The 22,985-nt window shown below is 44.9% G+C and overlaps 1 protein-coding gene across 1 annotated transcript in view; it reads right to left on the bottom strand.

Annotated features, from left to right (window-relative positions):
• The window catches only part of STARD8 (StAR related lipid transfer domain containing 8), an 81,666-nt gene extending 60,086 nt beyond the window's left edge, over positions 1-21,580 (bottom strand). Inside the window, exons 1-2 of the mRNA XM_088028762.1 lie at positions 21,565-21,580; positions 920-953 (exon numbers count right to left, since the gene is read on the bottom strand). The gene's annotated coding sequence lies outside the window, so the exon portion shown is untranslated. The remainder of the gene's footprint in view (positions 1-919; positions 954-21,564) is intronic.
• Between the last annotated feature and the right edge of the window lie 1,405 nt (positions 21,581-22,985).

A 22,985-nucleotide genomic window follows, 5' to 3' on the forward strand; every position in this document is an offset into this window, starting at 1 on the left:
TGCTCCCTAAGCTGCCTCACACAGGCCCTTAGCCTGCCACTTGTTCATTGATGCCTTTCTGTTTCTGTGACCCTCAGCCCTAACTGCCACCTAGAAACCATGCTCAATCAAGTCATGAGCTCATCCTAAAGAAAAACTGTAGCCAATGGGAATGGCTGAGGTTGGGCTAGAGCCAGGAGGATGGCCTACATGGCCTCAGCAAATCTGAGCCAATGCCAGGAGTTCGGACTCTGGCAGCAAATTCACTCCCGGCCAGTATCCTTCTTTCTCTTCCTCTCCAAACCAGGTGTCCCCTCCAGACAGCTGTGTCCTCCTCAATGAAAGTGAGTTGTTCCCAGAATGCCACTAACTTGCCCACACCCAAGTAGGACACCAGGGGCAGAAGGCAAAGAAACTTGTTAGAAAAAGGAGAGAATTTTTCGCTTCAAGGCTATATGTTTTCCCTCAGTCCTCACTAACCCTCTTAGAAGCCTTTCAGATAAAACAAGTGTTGGGACTATCACAGACATTGAATCCTAAATGTCATGTTTCTCTCCTTTACCTTCCATTTACTTATTCCTTTTCCCAACATACCTCCCACCCGTAATATACTTCCTGGGGGAAAGTAGGCACCTGAGAACAAGGGAAGCATATGGATGGCTGCCACTTGCTGATAGTTCTTTAGGGAAATCCTCCCCTGGCTCCCTGACCAGAGAAAACCCTCCATCTGAGAAATAAAGAAGTTCTGCATGCTAACTCCCTTCCAGAAGGAAAGGCTGGAGGAGGTCAGGAAATGCCCACTGGAGGGAGACAGAGGATGTTTCCAGATTTTGCATCTAGGCCATTGATTGGTCAGGAACCAGATCAGCCAGCTCATGAGTACCACTGAGAAGCTCAGCCCCATTGCATGACACTTGTGACCCCCACCTCACACACTTACCGGTGTTCTTCCGCCTCTGCAGCAATGGGAAGCACTACAAAGGAAACAGAGAAGAAATCAACACATTGCAGAGACCCATGCAATGTCAGAACTGGAAGGAATCTTTGGAAGTCAGCAAGTTCAATCTACTCATTTTACAGAAAGACACACTGAGGCTTACAGAAAAGGAAAATGAAGTACAATAGGAAACCAAGTCGAGCCTAGAAGCCCAGACTCCTGCTGCCTGATCCATAATACTTTCTCCCGCTCCACTGACTGACTCCTCTGGTTCACTTCACTCTCATGGACTGGGGAGTGTCCCTAAGTCGGGAGTTGGAGACTGTCTGCACAGCTCACGGTGCTGTTCCAAGAACCGACAGTAAGGATTATCAAAGAATCAGTTAGCATTTGCTTGGCAACATAACGTCATTAGTTAGAAGCAAAGTATGTTGGTGGGAAGAGCAGTATTTAGAATTGGAAAACTCAAGTTCAGGGCTACCTTATTATGTAACATTGGACATACCTTCTTGAGCCTCAGTTTCTGCATCCCTAAGACTACGATGGTAATAATCCCAACCTCACAGGCTTTGTGAGAAATTAATTTACATGAAAGCACTTTTTAAAATAAAACACATTATAAAGTCATTCATTCAATAAATATTTTTAGAACACCAGTACCCTATGGAGCACTATGCACCATGCTAAAGCTGTAGCAGTCATCTAGACAGATAAGGTCCCTGTTCTCATAGAGCAGGGACAAACAATGCATAGGTAAACAAATAAATAAGGAACTTTCAGACATCACTAAGAACCAAGAAGGAGAAACTAAAGAAAACAGGATGAGGTAAGGAGTGATAGGGTAGGAAAAATAGAGATAATTGCTTTAGAAAAGGTGGTCAGAGAGGGTGTCTCAGAGGAGCTGAAATTTTTTTTAAGTTTTTAGTTTCATCCTAATTAGTTAACATATTAGTTTCGTGTGTACAATATAGTGATTCAACAACTCCATACATCACCCGGTGCTCATCACCACAAGCGCACTCCTTAATACCCATCATCACCCCTATCCCCCTCCCCTCTGGTAACCTTCAGTGTGTTCTCTATAACTAAGAGTCTGTTTCTTGGTTCTCTCTCTTTTTTTCCCCCTCTGCTCATTTGTTTTGTTTCTTAAATTCCACATATGAGTAAAATCACATGATATTTGTCTTTCTCTAGCTGACTTATTTCATTTAGCATAATACTCTCTAGCTCCATCCATGTCATTGCAAACGGCAAGATTTCATTCTTATTTATGGCTGAGTAATATTCTATTATATATATAATATATATTATATATACCATATCTTATGTTGTGTGTGTACATATATATACACTATATCTTCTTTATCCATTCATAAGTCATTGGATACTTGGGCTGCTTCCATAATTTGGCTATTGTAAATAATGTTGCTATGAACATAAGGGTATATGTATCCTTTTGAATTAGTGTGTGTATTCTTTGGGTAAATACCGAGCAGTGTAATTGCTAGATCATAGGGTAGTTCTATTTTTACTCTTTGAGAAACCTCCTTACTATTTTCCAGAGTGGCTGCACCAGTTTACATTCCCACCAACAGTGTGTGAGGGTTCCTTTTTCTCCACATCCTCACCAACACCTGTTGTTTCTTGTGTTGTTCATTTGAGCCATTCTGTCAGGTGTGAGGTGATATCTCACTGTAGTGTTGATTAGCATTTCCCTGATGATAAGTGATGATGAACATATTTTCATGTGTCTGTTGGCCATCTGTATGTCTTCTTTGGAGAAATGGTTGTTCATGTCTTCTGCCCATATTTTTTGGATTATTTGTTTTATGGGTGTTGAGTTTCATAAGTTCTTTATATTTTTTTGGATGCTAACCCTTCATCAGATATGTCATTTGCAGTATCTTCTCCCATTCTGTAGGTTGCCTTTTAGTTTTGTTGATTGTTTCCTTTGCTGTGCAGAAATGTTTTCTTTTGATGTAGTCCCAATAGTTCATTTTTGCTTTTGTTTCCCTTGCCTCAGGAGACATATCTACAAAGTTCCTATGGCTAACGTCAAAGAGGTTACTGCCTGTGCTCTCCTCTAGGATTCTGATGGTCAAGTCTCACATTTAGGTCTTTAATCCACTCTGAATTTATTTTTGTGTATGGTGTAAGAACATGGTCCAGTTTCATTCTTTTGCATGCTGCTCTCCAGTTTTCCCAAAACCATTTGTTGAACAGACTGTCTTTTTCCCATTGGATATTCTTTCCTGTTTTGTCAAAGATTAATTGATCATAGAGTTGTGGGTTTATTTCTGGGTTTTATATTCTGTTCTATTGATCTATGTGTCTATTTTTGTGCCTGTACCATAATATTTTGATTACTGCAGCTTTGTAATATAACTTGAAGTCCAGAATTGTGATGCCTCCAACTGTGCTTTTCTTTTTGAGGATTGCTTTGGCTATTTGGGGTCTTTGTGGTTCTATACAAATTTTAGGATTGTTTGTTCTAGTTACGTGAAAAATGCTGGTGGTATTTCGATAGGGAGTGCATTAAATGTGTAGATTACTTTGGGTAGTATAGACATGTTAAAAATATTTGTTCTTTCAATCCATGCGCACGGGATGTCTTTTCACGTCTGTCATCTTCAATTTCTTTCACCAAAGTTTTATGGTTTTCAGAGTATAGGTCTTTCACCCCTTTAGTTAGGTTTATTCCTAGGTATCTCATTATGTTGGGTGCAACTGTACAAGGGATTGTTTTCTTAATTTCTTCCTCTGCTGCCTCATTATTGGTGTATAGAAAGGCAACAGATTTCTGTACATTGACTTTGTATCCTGTGACTTCACTGAATTCGCGTATCAGCTCTTGCAGGTTTTGGGTGGAGTCTCTCATATTTTTTTATATAGAGTATCACGTCATCTGCAAATAGTGAAAGTTTTACTTCTTCCTTACCGATTTGGATGCCTTTTATTTCTTTTTGTTGTCTCATTGCTGTGGTTAGGGCTTCCAGTATTATGTTAAATAAATGTGGTGGGAATGGAAATCCTTGTCTTGTTCATGATCGTAGGGAGAGAACTCTGTTTTTGTCCATTAAGGACGATGTTAGCTGTGGGTTTTTCATAGATGGCCTTTATTATGTTGAGGTATGTTCCCTCTAGCCCTACTTTGTTGAAGGTTTTCATCATGAATGGTTGCTGTACTTTGTCAAATGTTTTTTCTGCGTCTATTGAAATGATCACATGGTTTTTATCCTTTATTTTATTGATGTGATGTATCACAATGATTGATTTGCAAATATGGAACCATCCTTGCAACCCAGGAATAAATTCCACTTGATTGTGGTGAATGATTTTTTTTAAATGTATTGTTGGATTTGGTTTGATAGTATTTTGTTGAGAATTTTTGCATCCATGTTCATCAGGGATATTGGCCTGTAGTTCTCTTTTTTAGTGGAGCCCTTATCTGGTTTTGGTATCTTGGTATCAGGGTAATGCTGGCCTCATAGAATGACTTTGGAAATTTTCCTTCCTTTTTTATTTTTTGGAATAGTTTAAGAAGAGTAAGTATTAAATCCTCTTTAAGTGTTTGGTAGAATTGGCCTGTGAAGCCATCTGGCCCTGGACTTTGGTTTGTTGGGAGTTTTTTGATTACTGATTCGATTTCTTTGCTGGTTATTGGTCTGCTCAAATTTTTTCCTGTTTTAGTTTTGATAGTTTATATGTTTCCAGGAATTTATCCATTTCTTCTAGTTTTTCCAATTTGTTGGCATATACTTTTTCATAATATTCTCTTAGAATTGTTTGTATTTTCATGGTTCTGGTTGTTATTTCTCCTCTCTCATTTGTGATTTTATTTGTTTGAATCTTTTCTCTCTCTTTTTCTTTATAAGTCTGGATAGACGTTTATCAATTTTACTGATTTTTTTTTTTCAAAGAACCAGCTCCTGGTTTCATTGATCTGTTCTACTGTGGGTTTTGTTTTTTTTTTTGGTTTGCTTTTTAGTTTCTATATCATTTATTTCTGCTCTAGTCTTTATTATTTCCTTCCTTCTGCTAATTTTAGGTTTTGTTTGTTGTTCTTTTTCCAGCTCCCTTAGGTATATGGTTAGGTTGTTTATTTGAGGTTTTTCTTGCTTCTTGTGGTAAGCCTGTATTGCTATATACTACCCTCTTACAGATGCATTTGCTGCATCCCAAAAGCTTTGGATGGTTGTGTCTTCATTTTCATTTGTTTCCATATACTTTTATTTCTTCCTTTATTGTTTAGTAGCATGTTATTTAATCTTCATGTGTTTGTGGTCTTTCCAGATATTTTTTTGTGGTTGACTTCTAGTTTCATAGCATTGTGATAAGAAAAAAATGCATGGTGTGACTTTGATTTTTCTTGACATTATTGATGATTGTTTTGTGGACTAATATGTGATCTATTCTGGAGAATGATCCATGTGCACTTGAAAAGAATATGTGTTTTGCTGTTTTAGGATGGAATGTTCTGAATATATCTGTCAAATCCATCTGTTCCAGTGTGTCATTCAAAGCCATTGTTTCCTTGTTGATTTTCTCTTTAGATGATCTGTCCATTGATGTAAGTGGGGTGTTTGAACACCCCCTTACTGAACATCCCCTACTATTACTGCCTTATTATTGATAAGTTCCTTTATGTTTGTTTTTAACTGTTTTATGTATTTGGTGGTCCTATAGTGGGTGCATAAATATTTACAATTGTTATATCTTCTTGTCGGATTGTCCCCTTTATTATTATACAGAGGACCTGAACTTTGAACCAGAGGCCTGCATGATAAGACAGAGCCAGTAATGTGACAATCTGGGTGCAGAACATTCCAGGCAGAGGTTGAAGAGAGAAGCAAGGGGTTTTGAGGGCCGGGGGAATAATTGGGGCTTTGATTTAAATTACGTTAGGAAGACATTGGAGGGTGTAGAGGAGAATGACAATATCTGATTTTCACTTTAAAAAGATCATTCTCTGGCTGCTGTGTGGGGAATGCATTGTGGAGCTACAGTGAAAGCAGGGAGACCTTTTAGGAGGCTTTTGCAGTAGTTCAGGAAAGCAATGTCGAGATGTTACTTTGAAAGAAGGGTTTCTCTTATGCAGTCAATCAAAAGCTTATGGGGAAAGGAGTTGTCATAGTATTTGTCATCTCTCTTATCCCCTGAACAATGATTGCCACACCAGGTGCAGACACTTGACTACAATGATTTCTAGTCTTAGGAGATTAGTCTCAGCCCTAGATCACTTTAAAATGGCTAAAGTTCAGCTCCACCTTGGTAGACCACAAGACAACCTGGTGAACCTTCAACCCACAATTGGCCACAGAAGAGAGGAGGGGTGGGAGGTGTTCCCCTAAGGGTTCATTGACAAGAACCTTGAGGGATGCTAGTATGAGAGAGATGGCAAATTATAGAATGAGATAGGTGTAAAAAGAGGAGAAAGACCAATCAAGAGGGACAGATATGGTATTCCCCTACAAGCTACAAAGGGACCTATGATTAAGCAAGTCGATATAATTCTCAGTGGTGGACAGAAGGGGACTAAAAGAAAAGGGTAAGGGAATGGGAGAGAAGGAGGAAGCAGTCTCCTGTGAGGTCCTAAACGTGACCATTCTGGGAAATTAGGAGATGAACTGTTGGGTGGAAAAGACTGTAACTCTGCAGTCCTGTTCTATTCACATTAAATTCCCTCTTCTCCCACCCTATCCCCCAACCCATCATGGGTGCAACAGATTAAAGATAGAGCAAGAGCTAAATTAGGCTTTAATTTTACACAGGAATTTACAGTTTACAAATAAGTGACCTTGTTCGTCACACACATTCCACATGGTAGGTTTTTTATCCTCATGTAGCACATGAGGAAAATGGGGTCCAGAGAAGTGAAATGACTTACCCAAGGTCACACAGCTAGTAAATATCAGAACCAAGTTTATACTTTAGGCCTACGGAGCTTCCGATTTTATTGTATCCTATTCTTTTCTCCCTGGGGTCCAGGATAACCTGAACTGGGCCAGGACTATGAGTTCCACTCTGCTTTGGACCCTGATCTTAGTAGCTGAGGACCTTACAGGAAAAGGTGAGGCATAAACTTCTATATCAGAGAGTTCTGCTGTAGAGTGGAGGCTCTTTTTGTTTCCTGTTGCAGAACATATTCCTCACACTTGGGGCTGTTCTGAACCCAGGAGTCTAGAAGTTACAGAGACAGCCACCCTGGAAGAGACCAGGATTAGTGGTGACAGTGTTCCCATCATTCATTCATTCATTCATTCACTCCCTACAAGCTTCCTCAGGGCCAGCCCTGTGCTAGGTATTCAGGGATTCAGACAAATCAGGCACATTCCCTGCCCTTGAGTAACTCACAGCCAAGTGGGTGGGAGGGGAAGCCACATGCACATATCATCACAATTCCATGTAAGTGCTATTGGAAAGTATAAAACCCTGTGGACCTGAGCAAATGGAGTAATTGGTTGCTGGGAGTGTGGATGCATTGTCATGAGGGCCTTCATGAAGGAAGCAGCATTTAGAACAGGACTTGAAGGATGAAGTTGTTCATGAGGAAGACAAGAGGGCAAAGAGCACGGCAGGTAGAAAGAAGAGCATAGAAAAGGGCAAGGAGGTATAAAAGCATGTGGTTTGTGGAAGTGTATAGTCTGGCTGGAGAGCGGAGTAAGAAATGAGTCTGGAACAGGGGTAGGGGCCAGATTATGGACCTTGTACGTCATGTGAAGGAACTTGAACTTTATCCAGAGCCCAGTGGGGAGCCATTGAAGGGGCTTAAAGAGAAGGGTACCATAGTCAGATTTATATTTCAAAATGTTATTTTACCTGTTGAGTGAAAAAATAGATTGGGAATGGGACTGGGGGAGGTTAGACAAAACTAGAGACAGAGAGGCCAGAGCAGATTGGAGCAGTGGCCTTTGGGACAGAAAAGGAAAGGACCAACATATGAACTATTTATATGGTAAAACCAAAGTCAATGATAGGATGAATCCAAAGTTTCTGGCCTATGCAACTGGGTGAATAACAGGGCTATTAACTGAGGTCAGGAACAGAGGAACCGGCATGATTGGGGGTAGAGGGAAGGAGAGTCTTCCTTTTGTAATGAATCACAGTTTTGAACTTGTTGGATTTGAGGGGTCTGTGGAGAATCTGTTCAGAGCTGTCCAGAAGGCAGTGTGGTAGACCTACAGAAGCAAAGTCACACAGAAGCAAATATGGTCCCTGTCCTTGAGGATCTTACAGTCTAGTGGGCAATAGAGTGGCCAGCATAAAAAGACAAATCAGGAGTTGTTGAGAGAAATAGGGAATCATGTTGAAAGCGTGAAAAAGAGAGAACACAAGCTAAAAAGGGGATGGGAGCATAAAGCTGGTTGCTGGGTGAGAAGGTGGGAGGTCTAAGCGGGGTGGTTTTGGAGGCAAGCTGCAAAGGCAGACCTTGTCCAGACCCGAGGAGTCCTCAGCAGTAAGTGGCCAGGACGGACCTTACTCTCTCCAGCAGCCTCTCTGCTGTGCTTGCAAGTGCTATGACCAGCCCTTGCCCTGCTATCTGAGGGCAAGCCTGGAGACTTTTCAAACTTTCTTTGCCTGGTTTCTCTGCTCCCTCTCATCCCCTGGCCAGTCCTGTGCCACAGGCCCAAGGCTGGGGCCAGTCATGAGAGCACGTTCTTCACATTCCAGCCTCCCCCAGCCCTATCAGCTAGGACACACAGAGCCTTATTCACAGCCTGACCCTCCTGGCCTCCAGAGTGGGCCCTCACCACCTCCACGTGGAGCCCCAGCTGGGGTTTTGCCAACACAGACTGTGGCCACTGTGGGAAGCAGGCTTTTCTGATTCCTCAAGAGCTTATTTCTCTGCATCTTAGGGTTTCTCTGCTGGGATGGGGTGCAGTGGGTCCGGCCACTAGTATGTGCATGAATATGCATGTATGTCCTATACACTCAGCCAACTTCCTCTAGGCTAGGCCTAGAATAGGGGCTGTGTGTGGCGGGACACGGGTGGATAAGACACAGGCTGGGTCCTTAGAGGAGGTCACAGTCCAGTATGGAGACATCTGGATAATGAAGGGCACTGTGTGGGCTGAGTCTGGAATCATCCTGCCACCAGGTCCTAAATTGGAGCATTGGTGTCATGATGCCACTTTTAAACCCCATCCCGGAGGCCTGGGAACATGTGTTCATGTTCAGGGTGTGATGTCTGCTGAGAGGGGGTGCTACAGCCCTGAGGAATGCCAGTCTTTTTCCTGGAAAGGGGAAAGGAGACCTGATTTAGAGTAAGACCGACCCACACAGGCATTCTGGGCCTAACCATGTGACTTTGACCAATTCTTTGCTGGTCCTCCAATTCTTTGTTGCCTATAATGATAAGAGAGTCCTTGACAATTCTCATCCTCCCATCACAGGGAGGAGGGTAAGGGACAACCCCAGCTGGGAAAGGGCAAAGGAAGACATGATCTCTAGAAGGTCTTTGTAGAACACAGAGTCTGGGACAGCCTTGTGAGGAATCCCCAGAGGGTCTACTTCCTTTGTCCCCTCTCTGAAGGTACAAGCTGTCCCATGCTAGCTAGGAGTGTGGCCCCAGAACGCCTGACTGTCCTTTCCTAGCCACCAGGACTATGGTGGTCTCATATCTACTCACCAACCCCCCCAGAAGAGTACCTGACCTGTAGCCTCAGGAATGCTGATCTACATATCATTTTATAACTCCTCCCATGACAAAGTCCTGCTGCCTTGAACTCTTTTCACCTTAATTCCTTCCTGCCTGTTGTGGAAGGGTCTCCTTTCCTCTTCTCTCCCCATTTCTCACCTGGCCAGCAGGGTTGTTCCAGGCCCAGCCCTTTGCCTTCTGTCCTTCCTTACTGTCCTTCTGCCTCCACAGCAGGCAAGAGAGCTTGAGCCAGGGAGGAGAGTGAGCAGCTGCAACCCCCAGGGGTTCTCTGGATAATCTCAGGAATGTCATATCCCTAAGTCTTGACTTTCCCACCAGCCAACAGGGACCCTCCTTCCTGCCCACAGCTTGAGAGTCCTTCCAGGAGAGGGGCCTTGGATGGGGCGAGCGCAGGGAAAGACTGAAGGGGAGAGACACAGTGGTTCCAGGGTGGAGCAAAGCCTCTTTTCCAGACTCTGCAACTAGTTCAACAAGGGTTGGGAGAAGGGGTGGGGAGAAAAGAGGGGAATCACCTAAACAGTCCACTTCCTGAGCCTCAGGGTAGTAACATCAGGTTTCCTACTGTCTTTTTACTTCCAGAGGATGTTCCCAAGTCCACGCTCTCCTCAGGCAGGTAAATCTTATTTTTCAGATCAGGAAACTCAGAGCACAAACCGTGGGCCCAGGATCACCTAGAGCAACCAATCAACTATCTTCAAATTTAACTCAGACTTACTGAGCACCTACTCTGTGGCAGGCCCTTTCATATATGTCCTCGTTGCAATCAATTGTGAAGTAGAGAATATTCTCCCCATGTTGTACATGAGGAAACTGGGGCTCAGAGAGGGGAAGTAGAGGCTGACCCTGGGCTAGCTGATTGGTGTCCTATTTCCAGCAGCTACTGGATTATATCATTATACCATATTCTTCTCCCAAGGTCCGAGGGTGACCCAGGCCCGGGCAGAGGAGAGTCCAGGGAAAGTCAGCCCACACCAATTTCCAGGACCTCAAACCCCATTCCCCAAGTGCAGGGCTTCCTTTCTTCTACCCCTTGGCAACCCCAGCCTTGGAACTGCCAGCTGAACTGGACTTCAAGGTCCCTGGTTGCAGCAACAGCAGCTTGAGGGGTGGGCCAGAGAGGTGGGGGTCAAGGAGCTCCATTCCTCCACCCCTCTGTGAAACCTCTGACCCCACATCCCAGCGTAGGCCACTTAAGCTCTGCTCCCTGTTATTGTTCTTAGTGACTTGGAAATGCAGGCCAGGCCCTGGCTCCCAGAGCTTGTCAAGCCTCCAGCTGTCCTCAGGCCCTACTGGCTGCTGAGAGGACCAACCTCCAGGGCAGGCTCATTCTCCTGAGCCTGAGCTCCCTTCCCCTTCCCCAGGGACCTTGAGTAGAAATCACTGACATTTGGGGAGCAGGTTTTTTTTTTCCACTTTGCTTGGAAGTTCAAAGAACTATATATGAAAAATGATGAGAGTGGCAGAGCTGGGGAGACTCTCAGAGATAAACCAGTCTAACATAGTCATTTTATAGGTGGAAAACTGAGCAGAGATTATATAAACATAGTGGATAGAACATGGACTTTGGACCCGGATTACATGGGTTTAAAATCCCAATAATAGCTGTGTGACCTTGGATAAGTTTCTTAACATTGTTCTGTGTTTCAGTAAAATGAGGATGATGGGAATAATAGCCTTGCAGTTCTTGTAATGATAAACTGAGTTAATATATGTGAAGGGCACGGAACAGTGTCTACCACATAATGTGTGCTCTATAAATGTTAGCAATTAATATTAGTTTTAACTTTCTGTAGTGCTTTGGAGGGAAAAAACCAACCTGGCATTGCCAATCCACAACCTTTTCCAGTTACTTCTGCCTTCACCAGCCATATTGTCAGATATGTCTTCCACCACCACCCCCCACCAGCCCCCACTCATACTCCTTTTGGTGCCAATGAAACTAAAGGTAAAGTAAGAATTAGTGTCCAAGACATAAGTTAGACACTCCCCTTCTCACCTCCCCACTGCCCATCTCCATCTCTCCTAGTTCCCAGAACAAATATTGTCCAATCTCTTGATGACTTGATCAAACAGTACAAATTGTGCTGAAATGGGGCAACTGGGAGAGAGGGACAAGGGCTAGGAGTTCAGATCAGGCAAATTCTGGAGGTCCCCATCTCCATCTCCAGGCTGGGCCCACTTTTAAGATTGTTCTGGCTATGCTGTTGCAAGAAGTACCAGGGACTCCAGTTTAGCCATTCCTTTGCCTTGAAGACTAGGTGGGAATTGCCATGCACTGGTGCTAGATAGACTAAAATTGTTAAGCAAACAGTTTCATGCCCTGGCATTTTCTGGACTGAATCAGTCATACTCACCAACAGGGCACTTGGGGGTTGTGAGTATGAAAAACTCTCATTTTATATCCACTAGACAGTAAGTTCCATGAGGTTAAAGACCCACAACTATTTTATTAACCATTATCTATCCCCTCAGGGCCTGATGCATAGTAGGCCCTGAATAAATATTGCTTGGTAATGACTGAAGGAATGAATTCCTCAAGGCTATTCCCAGCTTAAGGAAACCTCCCATTTTCTTCAAGATAACAATAAATAAACATGTCAACAGTCCTTGCTGTCATTATTTCATGCATTCCTCACTACAACCTTGTGAGGTAGGAATTATGATTTTCCCCAGTGTACAAATAATAAAAATGGTTAATACTCACTAACTGGGTGCCAGGTGTTTTATACATGTCAACTCAGTTAAGCCTCGTAACAACTTTATGAAGTGGGTACTATTATTAGCTCCATTTCACAGAGCAGGAAACTAAAGCTCAGAGGGGTGAAGTACTTTTCTCAAAGTCACACAGCTAGAAAGTTGTGGCTCAGAGAGTGAAGGGCTTGACTCCTTGTTTTGTTACTCTAGGGACCCTGGTTTTTTCACTGCATCAAGAGAACACTAAGTAAAGTCGAACTCCCACACACAAATTTGCAAGTTTCTAATTTTGACCCTTGCTCCCATAACTGTACACATCCAATTTCTACATCCAGGGCAAGTCCCCTGGTTCTCTGTGCCTCCTCTTTCTCCTGTCTCCAACCTTACCCCTCCTTGAAGAAGCCTCCCTCCTTTTCTCCATAGATCATCTCTTCAGATTCTGATCCAATTGTGCATCTACCATGTGTTGGGCTTGTAAATCCATTATTTCCTTGGCAATTCCACTAAGTCTTATCCACTGAGGAAAGATGGCTTGCCCAAGACCACTCAGCTTAGATGTGGCAGAGGTGTGCACTACATCCAAGCCAGTCTGACTCCATGTCCAGTGTTCTTTCTGCCACACCCAGCTGCCTTCTGTTCTGAGCCAGGAAACTCCTCCCAGAAAGCTTTCTAGATCACCAAGAAACCTACTCAAAACTCTCTTTAAGTCCATGTTTTGTCAATAACATTAGCACACCTGTTCTTTTACTTCAGCCCATTGACCTGGGCCTCACAAATTTGTGACATATGCCAGCATCTAGGCAATTTACAATTAGCCACACAAGGAGAAGCCATAGTGTGGATTTTTCACCCATGTCAGGAGCCAGTGCCCACCACTCAAGTTGACTAAGCTGTGGAACTACAAAGAGAGGTCCTGAGGGTGAAGACTCCTTCTATGGGGTATAAGACCTTGCCCTGTCCTCTCTAAGTGGTTTTTCCATGACCTGGGAGAGTATGTCATAGTTCCTTTCTTTGGGTCCAGTAATTGAGAGGGGACCATATGTACAAGTCTCAGATGTACAAGTATACACCTACCACTTACACACACACAACACACACACACACACACACACACACACACTGGTTAAGGGACTCATGGCAGTATCCTGGGTGGTGCAGTCAGTTAAGCATCTGGCTCTTGGTTTTCACTCAGGTCATGATCTCGGAGTTGTGAGATTAAGCCCCGTGTTGGACTCCATGCTCAGTGGGGAGTCAGCTTGGGACTCTGTCTCTCTCTCTCTCTCTCCCTCTGCCCCCCTTTTCTCTCTCTCAAATAAATAAATAAATCTTAAAAAAAAAAGAAACAGGCTATTGGAGGAGGTGGTGAGCTCTACATCACTGGAGGTATGCAAAAATGTCTAGCCATCCTTTTGGCAAGATGTGATAGGACTCCTACATGGAATGTGGGAATGGCATCCAGAAGCATTTAAGAGTTTCTATACACTCATATGCTCTCCTGAATTCTCTACACTCCTTCCTGCCCCTCTCACAATGAATACACTCTACATGTGGAAAATGGGTCTTGCTTGAGACAATAAGGGCCAAGGCCTGGAAAAGTAGAGACATCCTGGAGGCTGGGAGTACAACTGCTGAATCACCCAGTTACCATCACACTTTCACCCTATATCCTGCCAGGCTGATTCTGGACAAAGACTGCGAAGTTGTGAGTTCGCCTGGGGACAGAAAGAGCCCCAGGGGTGAAGAAGCACGCATGAGTATGTGTGCTCACATGAGTGTATATATGTACATAAATATGAGCGGGCGGAGGGAGTGTGAAAGCACACACACCCATATGAACAGGTGCCTAGGAGCCAGGTATAAGAACAGCCACATACAAGTCCCATGCACACTGTGGCAGTGAATTCATAGGAGACAGTGCTTGAGAATATGTCCTTGGGTGAATCAGGAGAGCCCTTGTGCACATATGCACTGATATGCATGACTAAGTATGTGAATATAGTGACTGGGGAAAAGTGTGGTGTCCCTTGTTGGACCATGACTGGATGGTTAAACTCTCTGAGGCTTCCCAGCTTACAAAGGACTTTTCTCTCCATAATTTGCTTTGCCTCCCATAGAAGCTCTGCAAGTAAGTGAGACAGGGTTATTACCATGTGTGGTTATATGTGACACGTGTGTTAAAGTCCCACCTGATATTGCCCTTGGATTCTACTGCAGACAAGTTGTGTTTGGATTTGGCCACAGGGAAGGAAGGAGATTATGGTCTATTACATAGACCATGTGTGGACCCGGCTGTGTCCTGACTGCCCCACCTGTGACCTTGGGCACAGCTCTTTCCATCTTTGGGCCTCATCCATAGTTTAGAGGGAGGGAAGGGGGAGGAACAGGTGACCTCTATGGGCCTTTCCATCTCTGACATTGTATGACTATCTGGTATAAGAGAAAAGAATTGAAAGACAGCAGGGAGTATTGACCCTCTCAAAGTCACCTAGAGGTCATGGCTTAGATAGAGCTCCAGCCAGATTCTCCACCTTCCAGGTCAGTGCCCTCCAGGAACAGATATGCCCACCTGATACAAAGAGAGTTCCATGAAAGAGGATCCAAATTCTGGTCACTTGTTATGTGCATTAACACCATGCTAAGTGCTGGAAGGGAGCAAAAGGACACATCGAAGGAGTCCTGTGTGTGTGCATGTTTGAGTGTGAGGCTGGAGTGCGGACCCATATGCATGCTCGGTTTTGGTAAGAGCCCATTGATACCTTTCTGGCCCCTGCCAGCCTGTGGGGAAGACACATCAGCCACATATGAAACTATTTATACTGGGTTCATCTCACATCCGAAGGTCTTATCCCTTGGCTGCCCCTAACCCCAGTGCAGCTCAAGCAGTCCTGGGCCCTGGCCTGGCATCTTGCTACCTTCTCAGTATCCCTGGCTTCTGAGGTAGCACTCTTCAGCTCCCAAATGGGTTGCTTCTGGTCCTAGATTCACGCAGGGCCAGAGTATAGAGTGCTGAAGGGAAATTGTGGCTAAGGAGCAGATAAGACCTGAGCTCTCAACCCTGGAGTTTCCAAATATGGAATAATCCTTGTTCTTTGCCTGGTGCCCCCCCCCACTGTGTGTCATTTGGAAACCTATTTCCAACAAGTCATGTGTTGACCACCTACCTACTCCATGCCAAGCACCTTAAAGACACCAACTCCCCAAATCCTCATGACATCTCTGTGAGGCAGGCACTGATTAGTATCATTTTTTTAGATAAGAAAACGGAGGCTCAGAGAGGACTTGCTCAAAAGCACACAGCTAGTGTGTGTGTGTGTGTGTGTGTGTGTGTGTGTGTATCAGGGGGGTGGAATTCAAACCTACGTTTCTCTGCTTCCCCCCCCTTCACACCTCTTCAGCTGATGGAGAGCACCATATAGTATGGGATGGTAGGGGGCTCGGTTTCTCCATTAGGACCACAAGAAGGTTGAATGAGATGATCTAAAAGATCCCTTTCAGCTATGGCAGACTCTGCTACAACCTGCCCCTCTCTGCACTCAGCTCTCCCACAGTCAGGCAACTGCTCACAAGGGGGCCTGGCTCAGAAAGGGAGGGTGACTCAGAGTAGCCCAGAAGGCCTGCCTCTCTGACCAGGACCTCAAAGCAGTAGCATTGGAAAAGTAGCATGTATGTGGGTCTGTCAGGCTGCCTCTTAGCCCTGAGATATAACCATGTGTTGATTCACATCTGCCACAGCCCTGTGTGTGGGAGGGCATGCATATGTACCTTTGTGCCATGTGCATGATTTTGTATACCTACGTGATTTGGTGTATGTGCCTAGGTCTGTGTGTGTCTGCATGCATGTGCATGGGACGGTATCTATTTGTGTACATGTGTGCCTGTCTCTGTATGTGTATGCAGGCATACATGCGTGAGTTTACATGATAGTGGATGTACGCTGTATGTGCATGTGCATGTGCATGTGTTTGTCCTGAAATGCATGTGTGTGCACACTTGAATGGTGTGTCTATGCACCTGAGTGTGTAACTATAAACATATACACATGTGTACATCCTGTGTTTGTGGAAATGCATGAGAGAATGTGTGTGTGTGTGTGTGTGTGTGTGTGTGTGTATGCCAGTGTCTAGGACTGGGATAGAGGTCTCCAAGCCTTCTGGGGGTGGATTCTCCTGCCCTAACAATTTCTAAGAGGCTGAAATGGGCAGGGAGTGTTTGCTGGGAGTCTGAGAGACTGAGGTAATGAATGCAAAGTGATTCCAATCCCTGCCAAGCACCCAGAATGGTTAGCCGGAGTAGAGGACAGTGGTGCCAATCAGGTGTCAAATCTCACAGATATTTTTGCTTCCCTGTTGCCTTGTCCTTATCATTAGATCCATCTCCCATCATCTCCTCCCCACCCAGCCTCATTGCCATCGCAGCCACCTTCCTGGCCTCAGCATCACCACTTGGGCCCTTCCACACCGGAGTGGAAGGCTGCTGGAGTGCATTTCTTAAAAGTGTCCACTGAATTATATCCCTACTTCACTGAATTCCTCCTGATCCCCTAAAACAACAGTCTCTGGACTTTGGAATTTCACAGATGAGAAAGACAATTTTTAAATAAATACATAAGGGAACAGAGCACTGCAAACTTTTTATTTTGCTGAGGACAGATATTTTTAAAGTCTCTTACTCTTGAACCCCACCTCATTGGAAAGACGTAATAATCTCCAAATAAAGAATAGTCTTTTGAATTGAATTAATTTAGCTTTCTGAAAATTGTACTACATTATTCCCACTTTTCTCCCATTTCACTGCAGATGGGTGAGAATCTCATTTAGGACCCCCACTAGGTAAAGACCACAGCCCCATGGATCAGTTGCAGACCCTATGGGAGGCAGCCCCATTCCCCCCTCTCTAGCATCTCTTCCCTCAGACCCTGTACTGGAGGCACCCCGCCCCCCCAACTCTGCCAGGCACGCCTGGAATGCCCTTCCCCGCTTTTTGGACTGACAAAGTCTTCCTTCAAGCCTCAGGCCCAGCCCAAATGTGACCTCCGGTGAAACCTTTCCAAGTCCCTTCTGGTGGAAGTGATTTTTCCTTCCAAGGGTCCCAGCCTTCTCTTCGTCCTGTTTTACAATCAGGCTAGTTATTTAAAAGTTTCCCTACTGAATTAAACTGTGGGACGCCACATAGTGTCAAGAGAGTTATGGACTTAGGAGTTCAGATCCCAACTCTGCCAGGCATATCTGAGTGACCTTCCTTAATCTTTTACAGTGTCCCTTCCGCATCTATAAAAACAGGAAAACAGTGGGTTTTGGTAAAGATTACCACCACAGTTAATGAACTGAAAGTGCCTCTGTCTGATACATAGCAGATACTAAATAAATATCAATTTCTAGGATCTTGAGAGCAGAAATTATGCCCTGCACATCCTTGTGGGTCCTGTTGTGCTCATGTATTCCCCATGTCCAAGATATAGTAGGCATTCAACAAGTATTTACCGACCATCTAGCATAGTATCTAGCATATAGTAGGTGCTTGATAAAGATCTGTCACTTTTCCTACCTCCTCTTTGAGGACAGAAGCCATGTCCCTTTTTGTCTTCATGTAACTCCTATGGTGCCTAGCACAGAGCTTGATATATGTTGATGGAAACTAGTAATAGTAATCATAATAATAGTTACTGTTACTCAGATGGATGCTCTATGCAAGACATCACGCTAGGAACTTAACACACATTATCTCTTTTATTTGCAAACATTTAGTATGTAAACAAAAATACCAACCTCATCGCCTTATTGAGGTTGGTACCCCTACTGTCTTCATTTTAAAGCTGAGGAAACTGAGGCTCAAAGGGGCTAAGAATCTTGCCTTTGTGGCAAGGCCTGGGAAGCAATGGAGGCAAGTTTTATGATAGGCAGCTAGCCTACTTATTTTTATGGGAAAGCAGCAGACATTTACAGAGCTGGTTAAGTGACAAAAGCAAGACTTGAATCCAATTCTTTCTAGCTCCAAGGTAGTCTCAGAAGCCCATCTGCCTTCCACCTGGCACACAGTGGTCCCCGGCTGCCTCTGTCCCCTCTGAGCCCTTCTGAGTGGAGTGGGCTGGGTCTGGGCAGCCACTTACCTTCACTTTCCTGAAGCAAGCCCAGAAAACGTCCAGCAGAGGCATGGTGGGGTGCAGGGAGCTGGCAGGGTCAGGCAGAGTTCTGCCGGGCACAGGCCTCTTTCTCTCTAGGGACTAGACTAGAGAGGATGCGGGCCTCCGTGAGAATCAGCCCTGGCCCTGTGCTCCATCAGCCGCACCGGGCACACCAGTGAGGGGAGACGCACAGAGCAGCCTGGCCTGAGCTCAGTTTGCCTCCTCTTCAGGCGCCTCCCAGAGGGCCCCAGGGAGGGAAGTAGGAAGGGAGGGAGGGAAGGAGGGAGGGAGAGAGAGGCTAGCTAAGGAGGAGGGACCAGGAGGCGGGTCACTGATTCAAACTCGGCACCGTTAACCAGTTGGCTGGGAGTGGAGAGCAATGCCAGTTGAAATTCCTTGAACATTACAGTTCCCAGGCTTGGAGAGTCCGGCCTGCCTGCCGGCTCACCCGTCACTCTGCCACCGGCACTCTGGCATGCATTCCTTCTTGCCTCCTGCTGAATGACACACCAGCTCTCCCTGGGGGCCACTGGGGACAACCAAGACCACACAGGTGCTGTGGAAAGAGAGCGCAGCAAGGGGAACTTTCAACCCAGGCAGGACCTAGGCCAAGTGTGAAGGCGGTTGGTGGAAGCAGAAAAGCTATGAGCCTGGGGAACTTTCTCAGACATGAGACTCTGGGCCCTTGGTCACTGGGTCATTCTCCAACCCCCACTTTAAAGTTAAGAATCGTGAATCACTCTGGCACCTTGGGGAGGCACCTTCCTTTCTGGACCTCAGTTTTCCTGGCTGTGCAATGACAGGCAGGGTCACAGGTGTCTACGTCTCAAGTATGTATGACTCCTGTTTGGAGTTAGGTACAGGGCAAGTCTAGAAGAAACTGCATTCTGGACAACAATTACAGCTCCTCTCAGAACTCCTGTGTGGCCCATAAGAGGTCAGGTAATGTTCCAAAGCCAATCTGAGCCCACAAAGGCCATTTCATTGATTTGCCTGCCTCAGGGCATCATAACTCTTGCCCGCCTCAGATAACCTGGGTGGATGCCATTTTCTGAACATCTGAGGAGATGATAGCTTTCCTCCTTTATCTAGTCCCATGCTCAGAAACCTGAGCATTCCAGGCTGAACTTCTGGATCTGTTCAGCCTAGAATGCTCAGGTTTCTGTTCAGCCTGGAATCTGAACTTGAACCTCCTGGAAACACTGAAGTCAGTTCTTTCAGCAAAAATAAAGTTAGCACTAGGCAGTTCTAGAGGTTTTATGGGCAGGAAGCCATTAAGAAGCAGTGATTCTCCCCTCCCCCAAGCCTCAGCAGGCAGGGTGCTGTGGCTGGCAGCCAAAAGCCTCCTAGGAACCCCATGGCAAAGGGCCAGGCGTGAGTCTCTCGGGGCATGTGTCATCACAAGGCCCAGAATAACTTACTCCCCCTGGCCTCACTTCCCTTTCAGAGACCCCAGCTGGTCAGGCAAAGGACCAAATCCTGGGACCCTTTGAGGATGCCTCTGCTTCTTTGAGGACTTTCTTCATTACTGGTTTGGTCCAGAGGTTTGTCCCTAGAGTCTGTGAGAATCTTTCCAGCTCTGCTTACAATTTACTCTGTGGCCCTCTGTTTCCCCATTTGTCTCCTGGGGAGCTTACGATAACTGATCTCTCATCTTCTCTCTAGCCCTGACCTCTGGGGTGCCTCAGATGGTCTGTTCTGTTGGGCCCTGTCAGGATGACAGTCAGCCATAGATAAGACAAGTGGCTCCTTCCCACTCACCTCCAGCTGGACACAGTCTTATAAGGCAAAGCCCCCTGTATGGGGCAGAAGGGTAACATGAAGACGCAGAGCAGAGTAGTGTTCCCTCCTTTGAGTATATGCCCTCTTCCCCCACAGCCAGAGACCTGAAGATGGAGAACCATGAAACAACTGTTGGAGGAGAGGCTCTATGGCAGGAGAACAGACCTCCTAGGATGGCCCCATGACCTCTGGAGTCCATCTCCTTCTTTAGATTCAGGCCACTGCGAGGAGGTGGCTTTGGCCATTCACTCTAGAGGTGAGAGTGCACAATACACTGACCGGAGAGACCAGGAGAATGGTTTCAGTTCCAGGCTTCTCACACCAGTTTAGCCTTGAGGATATTAGAAAACAGTAATAAGCCCATGAACTCTGGAGGTAGACTGCCTGGATTCAAATCCCAGCTTTGTTACTTTCTAAATGGGTGACCTCGGGCTTGCTGTGGCCTTAGTTTTCCCATCTGTAAAATGGGGAATAATAATAGCACCCAGCTAGTTGGGAGGTTTAAATTAAATGAGTTAAAGCATTTAGCATAGGTTTAGTATCGTGCCTGGCATAAAGTAAATTCTCAATAGATGTTATTTGTTATTACTGAAGAAGCTAAGGCTTTGGGACCAGACAGTCTTAGATTTGAATGCTGGCTCTGTTACCTTTTAGCAGGGTTCCCTTAGGAAACGCACTTCACTTCTCGCAGCCTGGTGCCTCATCTGTAAACTGTGGATTCACTGTTTACATAAGGGGACCACTGCTGGGAGTCAATGAGGTAACATCCATTTATACTTAGCATGCTCAGCACATAGTAAGTGTTCAATAGATATTAGTTCCCTTTTTCTCTCTTCCTGTCCTGGGTGTTCCTGACTCTCCCTGCTTCTGGTAAAGCAGAAGGAGCATTGATTTGGCATCATCCAGACCTGAGTTCCGATCCAAGCCCAGGCACTTTTTGACTGTGTAACCACCTAAGGCAAGTCACTTTATCTCTAGGACTCTGTTTCCCTGGCTGTAACATGGGGAGGAAGATAAAGATATTTACTCACCTCCCAGCCTTGTCATTAAGGAAGGAGGGACATGAAGAACCTGAAAATGTTGTGGGTTCTCTCAGTTAACATGAATTCTCCCTCCTCTCTTTCTTCTTTCTGCCTCCGACACTCCATAAGGACTCTGAATCTGTGAGCGCTTCCCTTGCCTCACACCGAATACCTCCCAAGATCAGAATAACAGACATGAAGCCTGCTTTCCTTGATGGTGGGTAGAGGGTGGTGGTTGGGAGGAAAGTCAGGGAAGGGGGTTGGCTGTATAGGAAGTGCAGCACTTAGGGCAAGGGAACAAGCAGGTGTGTGTGTGGGGGGGCTATCTATCACATTAACATTCACCAGGCCAGCTGCTTTATTTCCTTACCCAGGAACTGGCACTGCCTGTGATAGGGTGTCTTGTTTAAGGCCAGAATCACCAGTCCATGCCAAGGAACCCAGGTGAAGGAGAAGAAGAATCTTGGTACGGTTGAGACCTGTGAGTTAGGAAGAATGGCCTTCCTCTCAGGGTAACTGTGTCCATCCTTCTGCCAGATATTGCGCAGATCACAGTTGGAACCACTGGAAGGAGAAGCCTGTACCAAATGAAGACAGGAAGTCAGAGACATACCAGAACAGCGGTTCTCAAGCTTGATTGCTCTCCAGACACCTTTCCACTATTAAAAGTTATTAAAGACCAGAAATTTTATTTATGTGGGCTATATCTATGGATATTTACCATATTAGAAATTAAAACTGAGACATTTAATGAATACTCATTGATTTTATTCATTCAAAAAACATGCTTACAATTTAGACATGTTAACATAATGACATATTTTAGAACACGTCTGTATTTTATTTCATTTTAGTTTAATTCCAGTTAGTTAACATACAGTGTTGTATTAGTTTCAGGTGTACAATTTAGTGACTCAACACTTCCGTGCATCACCTGGTGCTCATCACAAGTGCCCTCCTCCTTCATCCCCATCACCTATTTCCCCCAGCCCCCACCCCCTCCCCTCTGGCAACCATCAGTTTATGCCCTAGAGGTAGGAGTCTGTTTCTTGGTTTGTCTTTCTCTCTTCTTTTTTCCTTTTGTTCATTTGTTTCATTTCTTAAATTCCACATATGAGTGAAATCGTATGGTATTTGTCTTTCTCTGACTGACTTATTTTGCTTAGCATTATACCCTAGCTCTATCCATGTCCTTGTATATGGCAATATTTCATTATTTTTAATGGTTGAATAATATTCCATTGTATATATACGCCCCTTCTTTATCCATTCATCAATTAATGGACACTTGAGCTGCTTCCACATCTTGACTATTGTAAATAATGCTGCTATAAACATAGGGGTTCAGGTATCTCTTTAAATTAGTATTTTTGTATTCCTTGGGTAAATACCCAGGGGTGTGATTGCTGGATCATAAGGTAATTCTATTTTCCACCTTTTGAGGAACCTCCATACTGTTTTGCAGAGTGACTGCACCACTTTGCATTCTAACAATACAAGAGGGTTCCCCTTTCTCCACATCCTTGCCAATACCTGTTGTTTCTTGTGTTGTTCATTTTAGCCATTCTGACAGGTGTGAGGTGATATTGCGGTGTAGTTTTGATTTGCATTTCCCTGATGATGAGTGATGTTGAGCATTGTTTCATGTGGCTGTTGGCCATCTGGATGTCTTCTTTGGGAAATGTCTGTTCATTTCTTCTGCTCATTTTAATTGGATTATTTGTTTCTTGGGTGATTTGTATAAGTTCCTTATATACATTGGATACTAACCCTTTATTATTGGATATGTCA

This window comes from Eumetopias jubatus, unplaced genomic scaffold (assembly GCF_037043125.1).
Source record: "Eumetopias jubatus isolate StellerSeaLion01/CBP00866 unplaced genomic scaffold, mEumJub1_p1.0 scaffold_11, whole genome shotgun sequence".
In the NCBI taxonomy this organism is placed as follows: domain Eukaryota; kingdom Metazoa; phylum Chordata; class Mammalia; order Carnivora; family Otariidae; genus Eumetopias; species Eumetopias jubatus.